Here is a 26,461-nt window from a genome sequence, read left to right as displayed (position 1 = left end):
ATCAATCCTGAGGGCAGGGTGCTTGGTTTCCATGTGAGGGGGTGCCTCTGCCTGAGCAGGGCCCCTCGGCAGCTCTCAGAGTCCATTCTCTGCAGCTGTTTGTGGATGCGATTAAACCATATACTCTTAAGTGCATTATAACCTAGTTGTAAATGCTAACTTTGGGATGGCTGTATCAAAACATGTCGTGTTTGGTGTCAAACGCTTTGGAATCAAACCCCCAAACCAGTAACTGGTGTGAGAGTATGATCCCACCCTTCTAGAGGGATAGACATGTACCCACTGTGGAAACACGGTAGAATCCTGAAGAGCCCTGGCATCACAAAATGGATGCCACCAGTCACAGACACTGGGCTGCCCTCCTGCTGCTGACCGAAACTCGCAGTGGAGGAGGCCCAACAATAGGCATCCTGTCACAGGGAGGTGTGGTCACCTCCCAGACAGGGTTTAGTGTATTGGGGCTGGTTGGGTGCACTCCTAGAGTGCTTTGAAGTCCTGCACTAGGGGAGCAGTAGGCTTCTCTGTGCATATGCCAGCTCAAACCGGTTCAGGGGCTACCAGCCCCTGCTCTGGCACGAAACTAGACAAAGGGAAGTGGGTGTAGCCACCCACTCCTGTAGTGAAGACAGCAATTTAGATACATACATTGCTATGTTAGCATAAGCGCGTTAGATGTTAGAAATGCCATCTTGCCACTGTTGCTGCTTTTGCACACGACACTGCAGAGACATGTTATTATTTGAAAACTGCTTTTTGCCTTTCTTTTCTTCACATGAGAACTGTCTATTGTTCACATCCCTAGACGTGCACTGCGACCTTGGTCTGAACATTGTGTGCAATAACAGTCTGAGCCACCAAACAATGTATGTTTTTGAGTTCAGGTTGATCGGCCCACTCTCTAGCCATAACACGCACACAGCTGCAAATACCTGAAAGTCGAGAGCCTTTAATATTGCAGTTTGCATGCATTAGGCACACATTATGGAGAAGAACTTTTCCAGGCGCAGAGCAAAGCTGATCCTGTGATGTGATTGACCTAAGCTGATCTTTACGGTATCGGGTTCCCCATTCAAACCTAGAGACCTTCTATTAGTATAATAATACTAGTTTATAGCGAAGGGAAGGTGGTTGTATTCCACTGTCATTTGTAATATGATTTCTCCCTTCATTTTCTATGGTATATTAACAATGCTGATGGTTTTAATCTTAATCATTTGTCTGCTTATGTTAGCCAAAGTACTGCATCTTAGGACACGTAGTTTATAAAATAAACCTTTTAAACTTTACCGTGTCTCTGATTACTCTTGTTGTGGACTGATATGAGAATAATAACGAACAGGTATTTCTGATTCCCACCATTCCTGAGAGTACTCTAAGTTGCTTGTTCTGGGTTGTCTATACATTGGGAGCTCCGAGTGAATACGGATAACGAATGGGACACTGATGCTAGTCGGATTGGGGTTCTGGGTACTGAGGTGAGTTTTTGGTACACCACAATTCACTGAGGTCCTGGTTTCATGCGCATAGTTCTGTGCATGAGCAGAATCCCTGCAACATGGCGCCCAACGTTCGGTCTTTTGATTTGAAACGCCTTAGTAGTGCTTATATTAGTCCACCACACCCTCACTCTTGTTTCCGGATAGCGGGAGTGACGGTTTTAACCTATCTGTTTGTACGATAGGTTTCTTCAAGCTTGTTAATTAAAAAGGTTTTAATATTTCTGAACCCTTGTGCTACTGTAAAATCCATTGTTGTTCTTCACTGTGTCCTTATGGCGGTCGATATTGCAGCGCATAGCCGAACACCTCTGCGGCGTCATTTGACGTAGTATGGGGTGCCGGACGATGGGATGGCCGTTATTTTTGTGGTGAGTGCCGATGCGTCTTCCCCCTACGAGTTGTTTTATTCTTGGGTGACACTGCCGGCAGTGGATGTGGATGATAATACGTTTCACACCTATACTCACACACGGGTCCCAGCAAATTATACGCCATATAGGACGCAGGAGATTCTCCTTTCAGCCTGGCAGCATCGCATTTGGTTTAATGGCACCCTTCCCCATGCGGTTACACCGGCTAGAATGGGCCCTTTGTCAATTCCGGGGGCCACATGGCCGGTGCTGGCCGGATTTACGCCTCATCCCCGCTATCTGACTGTTGCGGTGGATGAGTTGCGTGTTTGGTGCTGCCGCTCCGTTTCTGGTGGTCTCTCCGAACGATCGTTTGGCCGGGAATCGTTTGATGTCGAAGGAACTCCATAGAAGAGATGTCATGATTTAGCGGTTGAAACCCCTGCAACATAAATCTTTGTTGAAAAACTGATTTTGAAGACGACTCCTTATTCGAATCTTATAAAAGTGCCACTATAAATGTGATACTACATTGGTCTCTGGCTTTCTAGAAAAACATTTGGATACCAACATCCTTCGGAGATTGTGACCTCGTTGTAATCTGTTGATTTTTGAGGACGGGCAGTGAAACCTATTATTAACTACAGAGATTATCGAAATCCTTAAATATTTAACAGGTGATGACACGTCTCTAATAGGAACTCTTTAATAAACAAGTATTCCCTGGGCTTGGCGGCTTTAGAATATACCTGTGGTCCTGATGAAGGTGGCGCTTATGCCATCGAAACGCGTCGACCTCTGACATTACCAGCCTGCCTTTGCAGTTGTTGTGTTAACCATAGGAGATCACTATGTATTTTGTGTCTCCAATGTTCAATATATGATAGATTCTTTCCTCCTTCTCTGTTTTACAAAAGGTGCATGAATGTGGAATGATTTGGTATGTGTGTAGATGAGATTGTGTGATGATATAGTTCCTCTGTGATCTATATTAGTTTGTCCCAGGGACTACTGTTTGATGTTAATTGATGATGCAGTTTTCACTGTAATGAATTTAGTCAGTGAGTATTAAATATTGAATTTATTTTTTGATAATATAAAGAAATGTATTGAATCTGCTCAAAGAACAATAGAAAAAGGTTAAATTATAAAAAATAAAAAAAGCAAAAAATTATCAATCTTTGTGTGGTGCATCACTGTTTTTAGGCCCTTCTTTTCCCTATCACAATTAAATTGTATTACCAGTAATAGAGGTCGTGAGGGAAATCTTATTATATGATTGTTCTTTTTCCCCTTTTTCCCTGACCTTAAGTAAATTTCAAGGGGGTCCCATATTTGTTGCTGTGAGTTGCGTGTACTCCATACAGCCCTTATTACAGTATATAGGGCTGTAGTGCAATACGTTTCACGCAACGTGCAGGTGGGGGCACCTGCTGTTGCGGCACAACCAGCTGGCCAAGCCGCGGTTGTTATTAGTCCCATCATGGTTAATTCAGTAATGGGCAAGTGCCCCCAGAATAAGGATGATTTGCTTTATTGGCTTGCTGAGAAATTTGACCAACTGGAAGCAGTTTTTCCGCATTCTACCCCTGTGGAAAAACACAGGATCCTCACCATTAGTTTGCAGAAGGACTTAGTCCCAGAGGTGTCCGATTGTGACAACTGGGGTAAGGTCTTTGCCGCAGTCTACTCTATGGCTGTGCTTCCCTCCGTCATTAAACGTGTTCAAGATAACCACGGTCCGGAGGCGGCTGTCGAGCTGGGAATGCGGCTTGTCGGTGTGTTCGACGTAGTTGCCTCTCTCGTCCTTGGTAATCTCAAGGGAGATGCAATACAATTGCAAGTGGCTAATGGCTTTAGCCCGCGTCGATGAACTCGACAAGCCCAAAGAGTTGCCTAAAATTATTGCGGAAGCTTATAGAACTATTGGCCACAGTAGCTTAGGGATTAAGCCAACTATTGTCATTCCAGACTTAATACAGCAAACTAAGGTGAGCTCGTCTGTTAAAGACGATCGTCCAACTTTTCCAAAGCAAAATTGGTGAACAAAGAAACAGGGGAAGCAGCAACAGAAACAGGGGTCTCGTCCTGCCTCTCCCATACAGGCGACTGGTGAACGCACATACAACTTGCGCGATCGCACTAGTATTAGGTCACCTGATAGATTTCAGGTTACTGAACAACGTTCTCCTCGTTCTTCACAGGAAACATCGGCCTCACAGTCCGGTGGCGGAGAGCGTGGCAAAGGTCGGGGTGCCCAACAAGGACGTGAGCAACCCCGTCAGACTGATGGTAAAGCCAAGCAGGAAGAGTTTGCACGTCAACGTCCCCCGTTTCAGAAGAAGAAGGTTGCTGCGCTAACAGCGAGGTATGCCACAGATAGTGAGAACGCAGCTTCGGAACCTGACATGGACACTAACGCTGCTCGACAGCGCAGCGGAGGTTACAGTAGTGCGGCAAGCACTGCGTCCATATCTGGAGGCGACAGCAACTGACACGTTCATTACTGTTGAAACTGCTGACACAAGAGTGGCTCCCCCTGACAGACTATATGACATTGTCCTTTTAATTGAAGGTGACATACAACGTACAATACAAGGAATTTTTGGGGATAATCTAACCACTTCCTATGACATTCTCTTTGCTGAGGCGGACTGGCCCCCGGCTTTCATTTTGGATGCTCTGAGAGGGGAGGAGGTAATCCTCCCGTCCTTTGCACACACTGTGCCAAAGGAGCACGCTGAAAAGTTTGCCAAGGAGTGGGCTCAGGTGCTTGCTCCGGCGTTGTACCGTACTCAGGTTGGGTGGGATAAATTGTCTCCAAGCCATGAGATTCCTTTACGGTCCATGCCACAGCCACAGCCCCAGTATCCCATGTGCCGCGAAGCTAGATCTCACGTCGCGGAAATCCTTGATCAATTGGAATATCAGGGTGTTATTGAAACATGTGTGTCACCAATGAATAATCCTTTATTCACTATAACGAAGCCTGATGGGTCGTACTGCCTAGTTTTGGATTACCGGCATTTGAACTCTCACTGCTGGACGTGTGCGGTACAGAATACCCACAGTTCTGCTCTTGTTGATAGTCTCGTGAGAAAAAAGGTTTAAAACCACACTTGACATATCCAATGGCTTTTACAGCCATAACCTGTCCTCTATTAGTAGTCAGTGGACAGCGTTTACCTCTGGCGGCAAACAAAAACAGTTTAAGAGATTGGCCATGGGCTATAAAAACAGCCCTGGCATCTTTGCCGCACGTGTAGTCTCTATGTTAGAGAGCATTGACCCTGATGCGTACTCGTATGTTGATGATATCTATCTCACAGACGACGAGTTGTGGCCGCATCTGTGACACGTTGATCACATCATTGTTATATTTGCAGACTTCGGTTACAAATTCAACTTTGCGAAGTCTCACATTGCAGAGTATACAGTGCTGTTCTTGGGCTACGAGCTCAACAATGAAGGTCGAGAGTTAGCTTCTCACTTTCTAGAGAAGTGCGCATGTCTGCGTGCTCCAACAACACTGAAGAAATTACAATCTTTGCTGGGCTTTCTGAATTTCAGTCGTACTTACATTCCCGATTATGCCCAGCGTATCAAGCCGCTTTATGCCTTGGTACAACCTACTTTTTCCAAATCGAGCTGGCTGCCAGAGCATGCAGCTATTTAGCAATCTTTGCAGGCTGATCTTCTTGCTTCGAAATACTTACTGACACGCGATAACCACACTAACCTGGTAATAAGAATTGTGCCAGGCGCAGTGGGTTTTACGTACTTAACGTTCAATGAGGGCAACACAGTCCCCATTGCCTACAAATCACACCTGTACACTTCGGCTGAACTGCGCTTTTCCTCAGTCGAAAAAGTTTTGACTGCAGTACAGATGGCGATTCTTAAAGAATGAGTGCTGTCACAAGGAAAACTCATGTTGGTGGTCACACCGTATCCTGCCCTAGAAGCCGTGACGAAAGCCAGTGTACCCAATTCAAAAGCTTTGCATCCACGTTGGATACAATTGGCCACTTTTTTGACATCGCCCAATGTCAACTATATCTTTGATGCCTCATTGCAGACTCAGGAGTACTTACAGTATGAATTCGTTCATCCGGCTCCTCTTTCTTTGCGCCCGCTCGAAGATTACCATTGTGTCATTTACTCTGACGGTTCGGCGCAACCGGCGACGGAATCGAAGCATGCCTATTCGGTGGCCTGCGCAATTGTGGCGGGTACTTTCGTGAATGGTGAATTCCAATCTGATGTCGTGCACACGCAGTCATTAGGTGATTGTACCGCACAGTTGGCAGAGCTCCGTGCTCTGGTGCTTGCACTGGAGTTTGCTGATCCTCGGGTTACTACTCTTATAGTGAGTGACTCGTTTTCCTGTGTTCAGTCTTTTAACGACAATCTATTTTTTTAGTCTCAAAATGAATATCATGATTCCAAAGATAGCACAATTAAGCATAAAATGCTTTGGGTTCGAGTGGCAGAACTTAAAGAACATCTGCCTCTTGTGAATGTAATTCACACTCTTGGTCACCAGCGAGTTGGTATCCACGCTGCCGGCAACAGCTTGGCTGACCAGGCAGCGAAAACAGCAGTGGCAAGATCCAAAAGTAAGATTGATGATGACATCTTGGCAGCTATCGCTGCTACAGAGAAGGGAAGTAATTACCCGAGAGGTTTCCCTTCTCATTACCATTATCACTTAAATCCTGATAACGTCCCATTAGTGAGAATTAACGACGTTGGTGACAGATTGATTCCCAAAGCGGACTGCAGACCATCCTTGATAACAGCGGCTCACGAGGGTATGGCCTCTGCCCATGCCGGCGTTGCAGCAACTGTTTCTCTGTTACAACAACGTTACTGGTGGCGCGGGTTATATAAACAGGCTCGCACTTATGTTCTTGATTGTGACATTTGCCAGCAGATTAAACCTTCAACTGCTGCGCGCCCACCACAAACTCCGTTGTACATATCTAATAAACCACTTGGGTGTGTTTATCTAGATCACTGCGGTCCTTTCTCCTCTGATACTGAGTACAAGTATATCTTAGTTGCAGTGGATTCATGCACACGTTTTCTTTGGGTATGGCCACAAAGGAGTGCTGATACCTGTACTGTCATCAGGGATTTGCGTGTCTTTGTGGGAAGTTTTGCGTGTGGTTCCTTTCATTCTGATCAGGGCCCTGCGTTCGCCTCTAAGGCGTACAAAGAAGCCATGAAATCATTGGGGGTCCAAGTCAAATTTTCGTCTCCATACCACCCTGAGGGTAATAGTGTAGTGGAGCGAATGAACCGTGACTTAAAGCAATCCTTGACAGCTAGGGTTTTAGGCACAGGCCGGAACTGGTTAGCCCAAAAGTATAACGTCCAACGTGCACCTAATAATCTCCCTAGAAGGTCTCTGGGTGGGCGGACCCCATACATGATGCTCTTTGGCATAAAAATGTTTGTCCCAGACCTTGATGGTCTAGACATGGCAGCAGCGGCCGCACCTTTTGACGTAGATGATCACTGTGCTGTATTACAGAATCTACAAGAAGCCAGAGACAGTCTCATGAAGGAACACTTGCCCTCCACATCTGAGGCTGCGCTTCAGATTCTGGTAGTCAGCTGGCTACCTCGAGTTGGAGACCTGGTCCGTGAGAAGGTGGAGAACAAGAAGGAGTTCGGCTCCTCTTATCGTGCCCCAGTTCCAGTGCTTGGCGTGCAAGGTACAAGAACAGTCATTTTACCTCCACTTCCTGGTCGCAAGGATAACAGGTACATCTCCATTGACAATATCAAACTACAGCGAGTGGCCGATTCTTCTTTGTATGACTCCAGCGGTTTCTTGCCCTGCGATGCTGAGAAATTATGTTTTGGCTCCGGCTCCTACCACCATGCCTGATATTGCTATTGAGATGCATACGGTTGCTGATCCTTTGTTGCCACCACCGGCTGGTGGTCCGCCTGAAGATACTGAGTATGCTTATCCCACAGAAGTGTCATTGCCTATTTTACAATCTACCGCAGTTAACCAGTCATGTTTCTCCTTTGATACCAACTCTATGACTTCCGGTGCCCCGTCAAAAGTTTCTATTTCTGCTGTTTGGTTTAAAAGACATTTTTTTGATTCCCCCTTGGACTTACATATGGCTGGTGCTCATATTTATTTTTTTGTTTATGTCCATTGGATTTGTGGTGGTATTTTTTCATCTTGTGAATGGACACTACCTAAAAGAAAGATCTACAATTAGACTAATTGATGGAACTTTGGCCCCCCACTCCTCATCACACATAATGAAGAGAGACCAGACTTTTGTGAATATTACTGCCTGGCCTGTGTTAGATGGGGTTGTGTGGGTTGCTGTTAAATTTCAAATTCATGGACCCACTGAGGTTATTAATGTTCCGAATGTTCTTCGTGTTTCTATGGGTGACGTTGTGAAACAAAACATCCGTTCTGATGATTGGGACGTTCAGGCCATAGAAGCATAATTTTCTGATTTGAAATATTGTGCTGCATTTGATGCTGAAGGTTTGTATTTGGACACAGCCAATTACGGGGAGCTGTTTTGCTATCAAAATTATGGCAATTATTTCCTACATAAAGGCAATACGTATCGAAATTTTGTAAATTATACGCAATGGGAACATTGTCCAACGCCGATGCTAGGCAGCTCCAGCACATTAGTGAACAAATTTACCTATTTTACTGATTTCAGTGTTTCGAACCCTGCCACCTTTTATTTTAAAGTGGCAGCGGAGTCTGCCTCAAAGGTTAGGCTGACACACACTAAATTGTTGTATTCCAAATCCTTTATGGATGATTTGGCTATCAAGGGTTACGATCTGTGGAAAGCTAATATTGATCTTAAATCTGTTTGGGGATATAAACCGTGGCAGGTACAAGGAACGGAAGTTTTGCATCGTGCCTGCCTCATCCCGAACCACATTTTGTTTTTGAATTCCACCATTTTCCAGACCACATGCATTGGATTGGCTAAACTGAATTCGCCCTCCACTCCGGATCTGGGTGCTTATCTAAATTGGGATAATCATACAGATCTGTCCCTTGATGCGTTGCAGTCAAACATTACTAATACATCCTTCAATATTTCCAAATGACATTCTGAGGGATGGTTGACTTGGCAGACAAGTTCCGATTCCTGTCAACATCGTTTTCTGGGTCTAAAACCTGGGTATACGCAGGTTCGCGTAGACCCCCGCTTTGAATCTTCTCATTCTGTTACTACCTACTCTGTAGGGAAGTTGTGCCGATCTTGGCTGCAACATTCCACCTTGGCATCTGTTAAACTTCATTTATCTAAATTACATGACAAAATAGATTTGAATGATTTTGTTAAGGGTGCTGTGGGTAGCAGGTCCAAAAGATGAGTGTATGCTATTTATAACGAAGTTTGGAAATTATCTCAAATTGAAGCGGCGTCCAGATTGAGAGAAATTGATCAAGCCAATTTGGAAAAAGTACTAGCTGTTGTCGATAATAGCATTAACACCCTTTCTTCCAGGATTTACACATTGGATAATATTGATTCATCTGTTGTTGATATTGTGCAGGATGATATGTCTGTTTTGTATCATGGTCAGAATCAATTACGTTCTATCATGCAATTTGCATGGACTTTGCAAATGTTAAAGGCTGGAAAAGTCACCTGGGACTACATGAATACTTCATCTTTATTCCTTCCCTTTAATCTCACTGAGAAACAACAATTCATGTCCATGAAAGATGCAACATATTCATTACTGCATATTGAAAAGTTAGAACCTTTGCCTTTTTCTGTAGCCGAATTGAACTCAGCTGTGTGGCTTATCAACGGGTTAATCACATTGCCATTTCCTTTGTTTAAATTCAGTTTGTGCATGAAACATTATGCCCTAGGCAGATATGAACCGTTGGGTACTGCTTTCCTGCATGAAGTTTGGTCACTCCCATTTACATACAGGTTCATGAGAGAAGGTAAAGAAGTTTATTTGAAGGGTGAGGAATGCTCTTCCACACCTGATCACTCTGTAGTCTGTAGGCACATCCAATTGCATGGCGCGTGCAATGTGCAAGCGCCTAATTTAGCATGCATCCTGAAAGGGATTCCAGTGCCAGTTATTACGCCCTCTTTCACGTTGCTAGCTACCGGTAGTTATTTGCTTTTAAATAACGAGGTTTGCTGCAGGATGCTAGTGGGAATTCCCTACATTGTGACTGTATCACAGAGAGTAGTCTGCTGTAAAAATGTCCTTTTCCCACCCCCGCATGGGCGGCTGGATGTATTCATCTGGCATTCCATTCCAACCTTGAAAGCAGAGTTCAACAAGATGAGCAGAATAAGGGCTCTATTGTCTCAAAAAGAAGTCACTCTGACTTCGTCCCGTGAAACATTTGTCCTTCACGTAGCAAACACCCGAACTGAGGTGTATGCGCTTTTAAATACTGACCTCCCACTGCATTTCAGTGCCCTGATTCAAACTATATTTAATGACTCGTCAACAACTGGCTTGGTACATTTTTTCAAAATTGTGGGCTCCGGCCTCGTGACTTCCTTCCAAACTATTTTCGTTGTGATACCGGCATTTTTTCATTCTATTTTTTCCAGCGTCTTTGGCGGGCTCCCGTTGATTCTCGCCCTCACGGCTGGTGTGCTGTTGTTGATCTGCTTACTGCGCAATGGCTGCACAATTTGTGTCTCGCGACAGCCTGCCCTGGCTGCTCCATCTTCGTAACCGGATGCTTGAATATTATGGAACTTTACCACTGACAACCCTGAGCATAGCCTATGGATTGTCCTTCCGGTTTTCCTACTTTACACTCATGCAACCTGTTTTTCATTGCCTAGATTGTCCTTTCGAATGGGCTCTGGATTTGTGCTTGTCAAACTCGGTGTCTCCGGCCCCGGATTATGATCGACTAATGTGTCCATTAGTGGCTCATGAGTTGGACTGTTCTGGTGTCACGATTATGGCCTATGGAACGGCACATGGAGTCCTAGGGAATTGGGACATCGGAACGGCAGCGTATGACTTTCTTGGCAGGAAGTTATCTTGAAGAACATGCCAGTTGTCCTCTGATTGTGCTAGAGGCCCCACTTGTCGAGGAACATGTATGTTTGTGTACTTTATTAGAATAGATGGCGGACACTTTTGCAAACCGTTCCAATGACTTCCTCTTGGAAGCTGTCGCTACGTACTGTGCTTACACATTGATGGATTAACTTGGATGTCGTCCTACCTTCCTTGCACAACCCACATATTTTTTTGTATGTTCCAGCATCTGTGCTCATTGAACCTTTGCAAGATGTAATGACTTACCATTTTCTTTTTTCCCATTCATTCATTCATTCTTTTTTTTTCTTTCGTTTTTTTTCTTCGAACTTTCACGCCCCTTTATTTGGATTTCCAATACAGGCACTTGGTTCCGCTCTGTCGAACTTGAACTCTGCGATCCTTTCTTGTCTCCCTGATGGTTCGTGGTCCGATCAAGGGGGGGTGTAGTGAAGGCAGCGATTTAGATACATATATGGCTATGTTAGCATAAGCGCGTTAGAAGTTAGAAACGCCATCTTGCCACTTTTGCTGGTTTTGCACACGACACTGCAGAGACATGTTATTATTTGAAAACTGCTTGCTTGCCTTTTCTTCACATGAAAACTGTCTGTTGTTCACATCCCTAGACGTGCACTGCGACCTTGGTCTGAACATTGTGTGCAATAACAGTCTGAGCCACCATACAATGTATGTTTTTGAGTTCAGGTTGATTGGCCCACTCTCTAGCCATAACACGCACACAGCTGCAAATACCTGAAAGTCGAGAGCCTTTAATATTGCAGTTTGCATGCATTAGACACACATTCTGGAGAAGAACTTTTCCAGGCGCAGAGCAAAGCTGATCCTGTGATGTGATTCACCTAAGCTGATCCTTACGGTATGGGGTTCCCCATTCAAACTTACAGACCTTCTATTAGTATAATAATACTAGTTTATTAGCGAAGGGAAGGTGGTTGTATTCCACTGTCATTTGTAATATCATTTCTCCCTTCATTATCTATGGTATTGTAACAATGCTGATGGTTTTAATCTTAATCATTTGTCTGCTTATGTTAGCCAAAGTACTGCATCTTAGGACACGTAGTTTATAAAATAAACCTTTTAAACTTTACCGTGTCTCTGATTACTCTTGTTGTGGACTGATATGAGAATAATAGCTAACAGGTATTTCTGATTCCCACCATTCCTGTGAGTACTCTAAGTCGCTTGTTCTGGGTTGTCTATACATTGGGAGCTCCGAGAGAATACGGATAACGAATGGGACACTGATGCTAGTCGGATTGGGGTTCTGGGTACTGAGGTGAGTTTTTGGTACACCACAATTCACTGAGGTCCTGGTTTCCTGCACATAGTTCTGTGCATGAGCAGAATCCCTGCAACACTCCCCTGACCCTCCCATAGGAGTGGTCAAAGAGCTAGTCCCTCCCTTCCTTGTAGTATAAGTTAGGGAACCCTTGCCATTGCACACTAGATATCCCTGGACGACGCTCTGAAGAAGAATCCTGGACCTTCGATGTTCCACTACCTTTGGAAGACCAAAGAATCTCCCTTGGAGTCAAGGAGTAACTCCCCTGCTTGGCAGGCACCAAAACTTTGCATCAACAGTCGCAAACGTTCCCACTCCCACCAGAGTCCGAAGTCCCTGCAGCACCAAAAGTAGATTTCCTGACTTCTCCAAGGCCATCGTGAGTCCCCAGCAAAGCTGAGGCAAGTGGACCCCACGAGTGACGAGGAACAGCAATACCTGGGTACCACGCACTATTGTCAAGTGCAACCCCTTCACGACATTCTATGAACTTGTGCTTTGGATCACGTTTGGTCCAAGCCTCCAGCAGGATTTCCTTTAAAGATCAGAGGCCTACCTTGTCCCAAGTGACCATGGGCTCCTAGTGAGTGAATCCTCCCGAGGCATCTTCGCGATCCCTTGCCGGCTGGCTTGTGGGTCCCCAGAAGACTTTTCTACAGAACCAAAGGCTCCCCTGGTTGTTCCAGGCCTGCCCTGACTTATCCTTGCTGTGTGAGTCCCTCAGACCTTGCTGGTCTGCACCGCTAACTTTCTTCACTTTCCATGAGACTTGCTATTGTCAAGGCTTGTTGGCTCCAATCCGGTTTGCCGACACCTCAGTAAGCTGCAGACTTCTTAGGACACGCCAAATCCAGCTCCTGGTCATTGTCAACACCTCCTGGACCTCGTGGCTGAAGAGTCATGACACCCATGATCACCTGAAATCACCCGACTACTGTGAGCATCCAGCTTCCTGGCCCCGGGTCACTGGCAAGTGACTTTGAACACTGTCTCCTCTGCTTTCAGGTCTTCTTTCTTCTGAATCCAGCCTTGGATTTCACCGGACACTTCTCCTGTCTTCACAAGCAGCAAGTCTTCTTTGGCTCCCATTGAAAACGACACCGCGACCCGACACCAAAAGACACCTATGCACCCGGCTTCCCTGGGTGAGGTAACTCCAGCACTATGGTGCTCCTGTGGGTGTTGGCTCTAGAACTACTTACCCTATAAGTGACTTGCTTGTAGACTCTCCTGAAGTATCCTAAAACTTTAAAATTCCAACCGCGACTTGCTCCATTGAAGTCTATTGGGATCCGCGGCTGTGTTCTCACACTGCATGCGTCTCCCGTGGGTTCTTTACTTACCTGCCTTGGGTGGATTAGTGAGGCCCCAGCGCTTCTGAAGGCCCTAGGCCTTGTCTCTTCCCAAGTCGATATTCCTAAACCTCTTTTTTAGTATATGGTCTGGTACGCTCCTAGGGTCCCAGCCATATTTGTGCTTAACTTGTTGTGAAATGTTGATTTGTGCATATGTCCTTGACTTCTAATCTCATAAAGAGATTAGTAGAGTGTGTCTAGTAATAAATACATATATATTTTATATATATACCTGTGTGGTGTCCTGTCATTTAGTAATTCAAGAGATTATAAGGTAAAACAAGCTGCTTTACATTCCTTTAAAGACTTAGCCTGAAGGCTGCTCTCCACAGCTACCACTAGGATAGCTTTCTTTAAAAGGTTGTCTTAAATCTACTACCATAAGAGTCGAATTGTACTGGTGCAAGTTGTCCACTTTAACTAGTGAACAGCATATACCAGGCCAACTTCTCACACACCCCTTATGGTGAATGGTTAAAGACAACCTTATGTGAAAGCTATCCTAGTGGTAGCTATGGGGAGCAGCCTTCAGGCTAAGTTTTGAACGAATGTAAAGCAGCTTGTTTTACCAGTCTATAATCTCTTGAATGATCAAATGAAAGGACAACCACACCAGGTATATATTCAAAATATATGTATTTGAGATAAAACACACCCCTCTAGTCTCTTTATGAGACTGGAGTTCGAAGTACTTTAGTTACAAGTGATTAAGCATCAGTAAAAGCACAAATAGACGTTTGGGTCCTAGGGGCGTACCAAACCATAAACCAAAAAAGTGGTATAAGAACCACGACTGGAATAGGCACTAGGCTTATTGCCTCTAGAATCGCTGGGACCCCAGGGAACCACCCAAGGTAGTGACACAGGGGACCCACGGGAACTGTATGCAGTGTGGAAACACAACCGCAGGTTCCTATTATCCTCTATGGGAAATGTCGCGGTTGGAAATTTAAAGATTAGGGACACTTCTAATCGAGTCTGGACCAAACACTTTTGGACTTAAAAAATTCTAGGTGTAGCACCCACAAGAGCACCGGAGTACTCGAGTTATCTCACCCAGGGAAGCTGGGTGCATAGGTGTCTTTTGGTGTCGGGTCGCGTCGTCGATTTCAATGTAAGCCTGCAAAGAACTGCTGCTGCCGTGAAGAGGAGAAGTGTCCGAAGAGATCCAAGCCTGGATCTAGGACGTAAGGAACCTGAAAGCAGAGGGGATAGAGTCTGGGTCACTAGCCAGTGACCAAGGGCAGGATGGACCAATGCCCACAGATGTCGGGTGCTTCAGGTGAGTTGATGGATGTCTTGACTCTTCAGCCACAAGGTCCAGGAGGTGTCGACGAAGTCCACGAGCCGGATTCGAGCTGTCCCACGAAGTCTGTCGAGTGCTGCGGTGTCGGTGACCAGAAAGGACCCAACAAGCCTTGGCAACGGCAAATCACTGGAAATCAGAGAAAGGACTGCGGTGCAGACCAGCAAGGTCTGAGGGACTCACCCGGCGAGGGTAAGTCGGGGCTCATCTGGAGCAATCAGGTATGCCCAATCAGAAAAGGAGTCGCCTTCGTGGGGACCTGCTAGCCAACGGGCTAGTGATCGCAAAAGAGCCTCGAGCGATCGCACTTGAAGCTGGTCCACGGGTCACTCGTGGAGTTGGTGCAAGAGGTGCTCAAGGCTGGGGCTATTTGGAGCCCAAAGCACAACTTCAAGGGGGACCAGGAAGATAGTGTTCCTGCAAAGGTTCACAGTGTCCAGGGGTCACGGTTCCACGTCACCCACGATAGCCACGGGCCTCAGCTTTGCTGTGGACTCAGGGTATCCTCGGGGAAGTCTGGAAATCCACCTCTGGGGATGCAGAAATTTCGCCATCCAGCGGAAGCTTCAGAATTGCAGACTGGTCAGTTGCTTCTTTGATGCCTGCCAAGCAGGGAAGTCACTCCTTGACCCCAAGGGAGATTTCTTCAGTCTTATAGTCAGGATAGAACGTCGAAGGTCCAGGATATACGTTGCAGAGTTTCGTCCAGGGTAATCTAAAGTCCCAGGGACTGGATTCCTATACTTATACTAAGTTTAGGGGATGGACTAACTCTAAGGCCCCACCTATGGGTGGGCCAGGAAAGAGGGGTGGTTACACCCATTTCCTTTGTCCAGTTTCGTGCCAGAGCAGTGGCAGGTAGCCCTTGCAACCGATTTGAACTGGAGTATGCACAGGGACACCAAGTGTGCCCGTGCCCCCAGTGCAGGACTTCAAAGCACCAGAGAGTGCTCCCGCCCAGCCCCAATACACATCAGCTTGTCTGGGGAGGTGGGGACACCTCCCCACGACAGGAAACCTATTGTCCAGGCCTTCCCTGCCGGAGTTTCAGTCAGCAGCAGGAGGCCAGACCCATGTCTGTGGCAGAGGCAGAGGCATCCATTTTGTGATTCCAGGGCTCAGGAAAGTCCTACCGGGTTTAGCCAGTGTGAACATGTCTCGCCCTCTAGAAGGGTGGAATGCTACCCCCGCTGCCAGGACTGGCGGGGGGTAGTATTCCAAAGCGTTTGACAACAAACACAACATGTTTTGATGCAGCCATCCCAAAGTTAGCATTTACCGCGAGGTTATAATGCACTTAAGAGTATATGGTATGGCTGTTTCACAGAACAGCCATAAGGAAGTATTTCCGAAAGCTGCAGAGGGGCTCAGCTCATGCTTGGGCACCCTCTCACATAAAGCCAAGAACTCTGCCTTCAGGATTGTCAAGGCCTGCCATAGGAGTGGCTTATAGGTTTATATATGTGTCTGTATAGGGTAGTGATATAGGTAGCCTACCACAGTAAGGGGTGAAAGCACACCCTTACCCAGGCTGCAGTAGCAGACCTGTGGTGTCATTTTGGAGGGCTTCCCAGGGGTGGCAAAATATATGCTGCAGCCCCTGGTAGGCCTCTGAGGTACCTATGCCCTAGGTACATAGTGTACCATAAACTAGGGGCTTAGAAGGCACTCCAGAATCCAATTAGATATGTACCAAATGTACATGGAAACCATTTTAGAGAGGAAGCAGCTAGGCTTTGGTCCTGATTAGCAGGGCCACACCCAGCCAGGTCGAAAAACAGTTAAACACCAGCAAAAATTGGGGGTACCCATGTGAAGCAGATCCTACTCTCCTACAACAGATGATCAGAGCAATTTTTTAAGTAAAGAATTAATTAATAATTAAATTTCCCTCTGCATCATCCTTCGGAATCCACCCTCACATGGTCCCACAGCTGTTACCTGCACAGACCGCGGCTGTAGTCTTCTGCTCCCTAATCAAACATTGCCCCACTGTAAGATATCTGTTTCTTTGTCCATTACACTGAAAAGTAAAAGTGTACAACTGCTGGGACAATGGTTGGTTGATAATCACCTTATCAAGGGTCTCCAACCTCTTCAGTAATAAGAGCTACTTATGTTCAATGAAAACCGTCCTGAGCTATTATTATTATCAATGCTGTAATGACCACATCAATCAGGTTTACAGTGGTGGCCACCCTATACAAGATTACCAACAATGATCACCTCAGTGCAACATTTCTCCGTGGAACGATTTGTGATGGCCAGCGAAACTAGAACCCTCACCCACACCGATCGATCATGCTAGAAACCTCAGCATGATACTGGACAGCAGGTTAACCATGAATATCACAGATCAACACAGTCTCCGCCTGCTTCCTCACACTATGCATGCTATGGAAAATCTTCAGGTGGCTCACAGCCAGCACCAGACACACCGTCACCCAGGCCCTAGTCACCAGCCAACTGGACTACGGCAATGCACACTAGGCAGGAATCACCACACCCCTCCTGAAGAGGCTGCAAACCAGTCAGAACTCCACAGCCAGACTCATCCTCGAACTCCCCAAATGAACTCACATCACCGCTCAGCTCAGGGAAACTCTACTGGCTCCCTGTACAGAAGAGATTCCAATTCCAGATGCTGATCCACACCTACACAACCAAGGTCCAGCCTAGGTCAAACACTGCATGAACTTCCACCAGCCCTATAGACAGCTGCAATCCACATCCCTCTCCCTCGCTCACACCCCTCACATTCGCCAAAGCAACAGTGGAGGATGTTCCTTCTCTTACCTCGTGGTGCAATCCTGGTACGACCTCCTTCTGCTCCTCCGAAGCTCTACCTCCCTTCTAGAATTCAGGAAGGCACTCTCAAGACCTGGTTCCTGAAGTGATCTCACTGCTAACTACTCTGTCCTCCGTGCCTGGATACCCCCCCAGGTGACTTGTTGCGCTTTACAAATCCACTGATTGGTTGATTAATAATGTAAAAAAGGATTTGTCCGTTTGCAAATGCTCTACATAAGTAATGCACAACCATAGCTCAACCATCAGCATTAAATTAGTTTTGGCAATTATGAGATTGCATCTGAGACACATTTGTATCTCAAACGCACACTTTTCAATGCAACCAAGCAAAAACGTCTAATGTAATAGGCTGGACTTCATACAGGAGAGCTACTTACAGGTAACTGGAGAGCTACCAGTAGCTCACAACCTACTTGTTGAAGAAGCCTACCTTAAAACATGGGACTGGTTAAAATTAAGATGTATTTTTACAAATGTAAGTATATTTAGTTTTTTCACATTGAAGCCATGCAAATCTTCCTGAAAATTGTTGCTACTGCTAAGTTACTTGGTTTTATGATATATACTCTTACACAGCTTGACTCACATACCAAGGGGGTTGTATGTCAGAATATTGCTGCCAAAAACATTGTCTGACATAAGTATTGCTTCCTAGATTTTGTCATATTAAGTGTAGATCTTACATTATTAACTCCAGTGTGGAAATATTTTTGACAACAATATTTAGAACACAATCTTTTTTTATCAGGCAATATTTAGTTCACAGTATTCTGGTACTATACCCGCCAAGGGATTAGTAAAGAATGCCATGCACCAACTAAAACACCTTATAAATATGTGATCTTTTATTCTCAGAACAAATTAGGATGCTATTTTATGCATAGCATATACCAATGTTCTCCTAAATTACCTTATCATTTTGAGTTTCATGCATTCTATTCTATTCACATGTCTTGCAAAGCGCATGGCTACCAAGAACATGCTTCCCAGCACTATCAGTCTTAGCTGGTGTGAGCCAACACATCTCAAAGTTGTACTTCTTTCCATTACTCACCCTATCAAAAAACACTCAGTAGTTTTATTATATTACACTTTTAACACAAGCCCACCCAAAAATTACATTAATTACTTATAAAAACATATAATCACCCTTGAAAACCTGGTCCAAAAGCTAAAAATCAAATGCCATGAAAGAAAAAGCATCCTTAGTGTCTCATTTTCTGAAAAGGCTCTTAAAAATGGCACACCTTCATGCCCCACATGAGGTTGCTAATGCTTGCTGATATTTAAAACGTCTCAAATAACACCTGCCATACCAACATGTTAATTGCACTTAATCACCAGTCTTTATACTTTAAGAACCAGGGGCCCGATTCACAGAACTAACTTAAGACAAAATCCTAAAAGTACTACTTTTGGTATTCACAGAATGCACTTACTACTTTTGGTATTGACAGAATGGATTTACGACTACTAACTTTACGTCTGTACTCGGGCCGGAGGTGGGGATTCCGGCCGATGGCAGAGATTTAGCCGGTGGCTGAAATCTCCACCTCTGGGCCAGAATCCCCACCTCCGGGCCGGAAGTCCCACCTCCGGGCTGGAATCTCCGGCCAGAGTGCGGCCAGAGTGAATCGGGCCCCAGATATACAAGTAAATAGGTCCCAAATAATGGTCACAAATTGAGCACTGATAATTTTTCACATCACAGATTTCCAATTTACAGGGTTTGCAGAATGACCTGACAAATAAATAAATATTAGGCAGGTCCATATGTAACTGTATGACCAGCTACAAACAGAGAGATGATGACCTGCAAGGAACAGCATACCCCCAGCATTGTGTTGAAAAGAATTTTAATTTTTGTTTGTAAAAAGCAGCTTGTGTTCCTTAAAGGAACCAGTGCTGTTGTGGAAAAGTGCCTCTTTTTGCATGGCCACCCACATTTTTTGGACTGATGTTGCTGTTTATTGAACTATTGACATGAGGGCACTGATGTACAATCCTTACTGAAGATGGTCTGATAAAGAAACATGATAACATTTGTTAACCTCATACGAAAAATGCCTCTTTTTGGAATGATGACACCCATTTTTTGCAATGAGGCTGCTGTTTTGCTGACAATGTGCTCTGACCCCTTTAAACATGTCACAATCAGCCATACTCATAATTTACCATATGCATATTTAATAACCCTGGGCGTGACACTACGCTTCGCCCACGTAGTGTACGTAGCGCTGCCTGCTTCGCAGTTTTCGAAGTAGGCGAAGCAGGCTAGCGCTACGCACACCCAGGGCGAAGCGTAGCTGCCTGCCGCCGCCACCCGCCTCCCGCCCGCCCTCCTTTTAAATCAAACCCCGCTTTTAAAATAAATAAAAAGTAAAGAAACTTACCTGAAGCGCGGCGTCTCAGGGGCTCCCTCTTCCTCATTTCCAACTTCTTCTGACAAATGCGCATGCGCGGACGCCCGCACATGCGCATTTCTTGCGAGAAACCCAACCCATTTAACCACCAGGATTTTTGTTTTTTGACTACTGTGCTTTTGGGCCTCTGCTATGAGTGAGTTCCCCTAGAAGGGTCTCACTCACTGCAAACAGTGTTAGAAATGGGTTCTGAGTGCTAGTTATCACTGCCTGACATTTGGGACAGAGGACCAGTTTTACCAAGATTTTGTATCTGGGTTGTGTCACTTATGTGGGGGAAGCCCCCCCCAAAAACATATAAAATCTGCACTTAAGCACAATTCCACCATAGTTAAGCCTAGAGACTCAGATGATGAACCAATAGTAAAGCAAACAAGGATCACAGTGCAAATTGTTTGTTTCTTTTGTCATAGCTGAATTTTCTCAGGCACTTGAAGAGTTAGCATGTGTCTCTGACTAAGCTCCTGATTAGATTTCTGGATTTTGTTCACCTTGCCTGGAGAAAGTAATTACTCTGCTGGCCAGCAGGAGGATCAAAGGCACCTTCACATCTTCCATTTGACAGTGATTAGTTCTGTTCCTGGTAGAGGTAGGTTAAGACCATTGTTCTTAAAGTATAATATTTCCTCTCCAGCAGAGGCAAGGAAATGTCTTTTGGCACCACCCTCAGATATAGCCTGTTCAAAAGTAATTACCTTTTTTAAACAATTCTTAAATATATTGTAGATAGGACTATATGTATTGTATTTTTTGTTGTATTTGATTAACATGTTCTTTTAGCGTAATGAGATTTGCACAGTCTAATTGATTTATGGTGTTTACATTGCTTTGCCTTGTTGATTGCACTGATTTCTATAAAAAGTACTGTACTAGAATTGCATATTTCTTATGTATGGGTAGGGTTTGTATTTTTCTCTCAAACAATTGTGCATTTGCACTTTATTAGTCCAAGGACTTTTCACATAAGTGGAGTATGTTGTTACATTGAATGATTCTGTATTGTATTCTACTTTGTACACTGCTTTCTGTGAGAACTGTTTATTGCAGATCTTGGTATATTTTTATGTAGACCTCTTAGAGTTTCAAACCATAAATATACTTGACTGACTGACTGACTGACTGACTGAAAGGAAAGGTAGGTGTAACTCACATAATTTGCTGTAGCATGATTACGTAATATTACAGCACATTTAGGAGACACTACGTGAAATTATGCATAACCCAGCATTTAACGTTTTAGCGCAAAATGCATCCTTGCATCTAAGGTGGAGCAGAGGAAGTAATTTGCGCTAAGAAAATAACACTAAATGCAACAGAACACAAATGCTCTGATCCTGTGCTCTTGCTGCACCAAATTACCCTCACTTACATGAGTGGGCATCATCACATAATTTTCAATTATTTCGTGTCAAAAGAGAAACATAAAATGAACACAATTACTCAGATTGCTCAGTCATAATTAAAATTTCACTCAAGCCCTAGATACGGACTGATTCTGCATGTGCTAATTATTTTTTACAATGCACTAGGCCTGGGAAGGCTAGAACAAAGGGGAGAAGGCTAGTCTTCTCAAGCCAATGAAAGGAGGGGCTCCCCTTGAAGTTCTGGAGGGAAGTGACCCGGCAGCCTTTGTAGCTAGGACAGTGGGTTTCTTCTTAGAGAGGTCTTCCAACAGACGATGTACTGTCCCAAAATCCTGTGAAGGAAGGTTGGGACAGGGGTGGAGTGATGATGTGTCATCCTGGATTTGGCACCCATGCCTATCTTCTGGAAAGTTCTACTCGCTTAAACTCTGCACAGGACAGAGAGGGTATTCTGCTTTGAGGGCTGCAGTATTCTGCCCTGGGGGCTATGGAGTGTCTTTGAAGGCGACCCCAGACTGCAGATATTCTTTTTTTCCAAAAACGTTTCCCGGATTTGGGGGCTTGGCCTTGACAAAAAATTCCAGCCACTGCAGTGAGTGATTTTTTTTTACAAATCCATGCAAAGGGGCGAAAATTGCCCCTTGCATGGCATTGTAAATATCTACTAGCATTTTGCATCATGGGTGCGCCACAAAAGTGGTGCAACCGTGATTCAAAATATTAGAAAATCTGGCCCCCAGTCTCATAGCCCCCTAACTAAAATCTGCAGTAGTGAGACAGTTATGAATCTTGAAAAAAGGAGTCCTGCACTGTGGTGTTGGAACTCCTGCTTCACCAAATCATATCCTTCCTATGCCTTTGTCCCCTAAATTTCCATTCAATGATAGAATTGAGTGAGCCACTGCAGGCTCAAACCAAGTTCCAGCCTAGTGCTTGACTGTGATTCACATCGAGGTTCCCTTGGACCCTAAAACATGAAACAAGATGGCCCTTCATGTAGCCTGTCTGCCACTGATTCTCTAATCTCATACACCAAGAAGTAAAGACAAACTATTAACTTTTGATGCAAAACGAAAGAGGGTAGTAGATACCCATCTAGTGGCTGTATTGTAATGTGTAACCACCACAAATCTGGGATCAATTTCTAGATTCCCCATTTGACCAAACTGTGTGATATAAGGCAATTGTTTTATTTCACTTTACTTTCTTTTTCTTCATTATCGCATTTAAAACCACGTTGAAGTGCATTTCTTCATAATGTGTGCTGTACACATCCGTCTATGTTTAATTTAATAACATAGAATATTGTCCATGCATAACAACAACCCATACCCCACAGATGGTGCACATGACAACTGACTTGTCTGTTAGGTCCCTATTGGCATTGATTTCAGGGTGGGGGTGGCATGAATGTTTCCAAATCCATATTTAAAAACTGTCACTTTTAGAAAATACTTCTTAAAGCACTGATATCATCTGGTGTACTAAAGTAAAATGCTTCTGCATGCTAAAAAATAATACACTTTTCTGAATTTCGAAGATACTTCATCATATCTTTAGAGACTTACTCATATGTTTAAATGTTTGTTGGAAAATGAAGGTGTTCCTAAAGTTAAGGGGTGCAGGACATCTTCCTTGCTTCTTTTATTTCAATTTAATCTGTAAATAAATGCTTGCTCGTTTTTTCAACATCTGAATTTTATTGCTCAGTCAAGTAACCAGCAGTCCAATGTTGCTGTTCACCATCACCAGGTGGCTGGATGTTAAGGTCAGAAGGACCACTGGTTGCCACACTGTACTTCGAGTATCAGTTATAGAGAGTTTGACTATGTACGTCTATGAATGGCTATGTTCGGGAGAGAAAGGAGTTGGTGTTCTCCTACTAACAGGCCACTAACTGCTATTGTGCATTTTTATATTGTATTTTTGTACTAATATTTGTATCTGTTGAATCTCCTTCAGCAGTAACATTTAGCACTTCACAAAACCTTAGAATAAATAGCATTATTTTAGGAAGTAGGGGGCCAGAGGTACGACAATTGATATTTGCGACTCGCAAATTGCATTAAATTGTGAGTTGTAATTTGCGAGTCGCAAACATCAATGTACAACAGTGTCAGAGACACTGTTTGCGATTCCCAATGGGGTTGAAAATTGCATGCCTCATGCATATTAGTGAGGCTTTCGCAATTTGCGACCCCATTGGGAATGGCTGGTACTCCCAGGGATGGGGTCAGCAGACCACCATGTCTGAACTGCTTTGTCAATTAAGCAGTTTTTTTTTATGCAGCCTGTTTTCCTTAATGGAAAACGGGATGCATTTAAAGATAAAAGAAATGAAACGTTTTTGTTAATTTTTTTACGGGCAGGTAGTGGTCCCTGGGACCACTGCCTGCCCGTAGAAAATGTTTGCGCACCCATTCAAACAGGGGAAGGTGCGCCCTTGGGACCCCTTCCCATTTGCAAATGGTTTACCACCCTCTCAAAGAGGGTGGTAAACTGCGAGTGTTTTGCGACCGCAAATGCGGTCGCAAAACATTCTCACATAGGGTTCAGAGTCACTATTAGGTAGGGACGCCCTTGGAACGCCCCTTCCTAATAGCAAGTCGCTAACCCTATTTTGCGCGTCGCGATTACATTAGCGACTCGCGAAACAGGGTTGGTACATTGTGCTACCGTTTTTTGCAGTCGCAAAACGGCAAAATGCTGCTCTGCGACCGCAAAAATGGTTGGACATCTGGTCCTAGACTTCAAGTTCTGCTATAAAATTTAAGCGAGTATATGATAACTTTAGATAATTTGATGGATTTTTTCGTCCTTTCTTTTGACAGACAGATAGGTTCACTTGCATAGGAGATACTTATTTCCACATAACAACCTTTGAACTAGTACTCAGATAAGATGCTAAAGGACTCAGACCACATCTTTTAAAGCCAAAAGCAGTTTCTTCCTGTAGACTGTATCGCAATATAAAATTATAAATGAAGAGAAATCATAAAAATGCTATCTGATGTGAAAAATGTAATACTTCAGGGATGAAGAAGTGGTTGCAGGCATAGCAATATCTCAGCAAGTGTCTCATTGGGGTTGTTACTCCTGAGTGGTCTAGATAATATTTCCGAGTGTAGAAGAAAATGCTGTGGCGCATCTTTTATTTACACAGTGCTTTCACTGCTATTATAAGCAGTTGCCTTTTCCTTTCACCGTGTATCTCTTTGTGCTATTATCTGTTTTTGAGAACTTTTGACATCTTTTTTCCAGCTGTAAATTAAGGCGATTCTTTTAAAAAACTGAACAGTTCACAGGCACTGTATTATAAAAACAAAAGATTTTTTTCTTCTTTTGGCTACACCACAAACTGTCTTTTTTTGGCAGGTGTAATATATTCTTTTCCATCACCGAAAATAGAATGAATAACAGAACAAATCGTCCCTGTGTCTTATTTGAAAGTGAAAGAGAGTAAAAAAGTCCCATTAACATTAAATGCGTCTGTCTAACTCCGACTAAGTAATTAGGAAGTCAGGTGTATCACTTACAGGGTTGAATGCTTTCTCATTGCTCCTTTGAAGGGCACTTTATCTCCCTTTCCTTTGCGTTTCAGCTGTAAATCGGAGTGTTGTGATATCCCGTTAATGGAACAGTGAGCAGTATAAAATATAAAGATACCCTTACTGGCTCCTCTGCCCACACATGCATAGTACAAAGCTTCTTAAATGTGGACAGGAGAACACAGACGCACGCACATTTGTAGGGCCGGATAGGCCTTTCATTCCACCGGGCATTTCCTGGGTGGCTCTGGCATAGATAGGCCTTTTGCCGCTCGTGGCGGTCCCTTCGTTTTCCGCCCACGGCGGCGGCAGGTAAGAACGGGGGCTGCCGGCAATTCCTGACCTTGCCACCCACGGCGGCCGCAGGTAAGCGTGAGGGGGAGGCCGCTGCCCCCAAAACCTGTGCCACGAGGGGTGGATCTCCCCCCTGCCCACCCCTTGCTACACACTGCGGGGTGGGCTGGAGCCCTTGGAGACTGGTATCTGTCACTTTCCCCAGCTTCCTGAGTTTAATTGTAGCAGGCATGGGGAGGCTTCAAGAGAGAGATAAAGAGAGAGCATGGAGGAGGAAAGTAGAGAGAGGGAGAAGAGAGAAGAGAAAAGGAGAGAGAGAATGTGGATAGAGGGAAAGAGAGAGATTGCATGAGGAAAGAAAGGGCGCAGGCTGGTTTGAGCACTTTTTCCTGGAGCACTTTTGGTTCCCTAGTCCAGCCCAGCTGAAGTTTACTTTCTAGTACACTCGTCCTAAATGAATATGCAGAATCTGATAACCAAATGCTGCGTTTTAATTGGTAAATACACAGAGAACGTCTCATATTCATGAACTATGGCCTGTTTGGGACTGCAAGTCATTATTCCTTGAGCCACACAGTTTAAGCCTCATAGACAGCAAGGGCCAAGAAGAGTCGCAACAGAGTTGCATGATTTCCTTTCAACTGATTTGTGTTTCTCTAGCGCCATGTTTTGCTTTTTAACAGATCAACGTGGATTTTTGTCTAACCCACACACTTATTCCTGCCAAATACTGTGTACTGAAGGTAAGGACCTAGGAGCCTTAAGGGTAGTTTCATGATGCTGAGAACGAATCTTGGATACTCAGTGAGGTTGAAAGGACCGAGGTTCACTAAGAAAAGACCTTTAGCTTCACTACCAAGTCAGGGGTACCACTTCCAAGTTACAATTTGTCCTTAGGCATGCAGATTAAGTCAGCTCCCACAGATGAGATTAGGCAGTGGACTGACTCAAATTGCGGTTCCGGAAAAATGTCAGAAAGAGGTGCTAATAAAGCAGCAGAAAAGATGTGGCACTGTTAACAAACCTCCTGATCATTAGGGTGTTAATTTATTCATTTTATGATTTTAATGTGGAGCTAGATTACAGATATAAAAAAAGGGCATCCTAGCGCTAGGAGATAGAATAAAGATGAGGAACTATGGCCACAGAAG

The sequence above is a fragment of the Triturus cristatus genome, chromosome 5_2, assembly GCF_964204655.1.
Source record: "Triturus cristatus chromosome 5_2, aTriCri1.1, whole genome shotgun sequence".
NCBI classification, from domain to species: domain Eukaryota; kingdom Metazoa; phylum Chordata; class Amphibia; order Caudata; family Salamandridae; genus Triturus; species Triturus cristatus.
Note: the sequence above shows the minus strand (reverse complement) of the source record.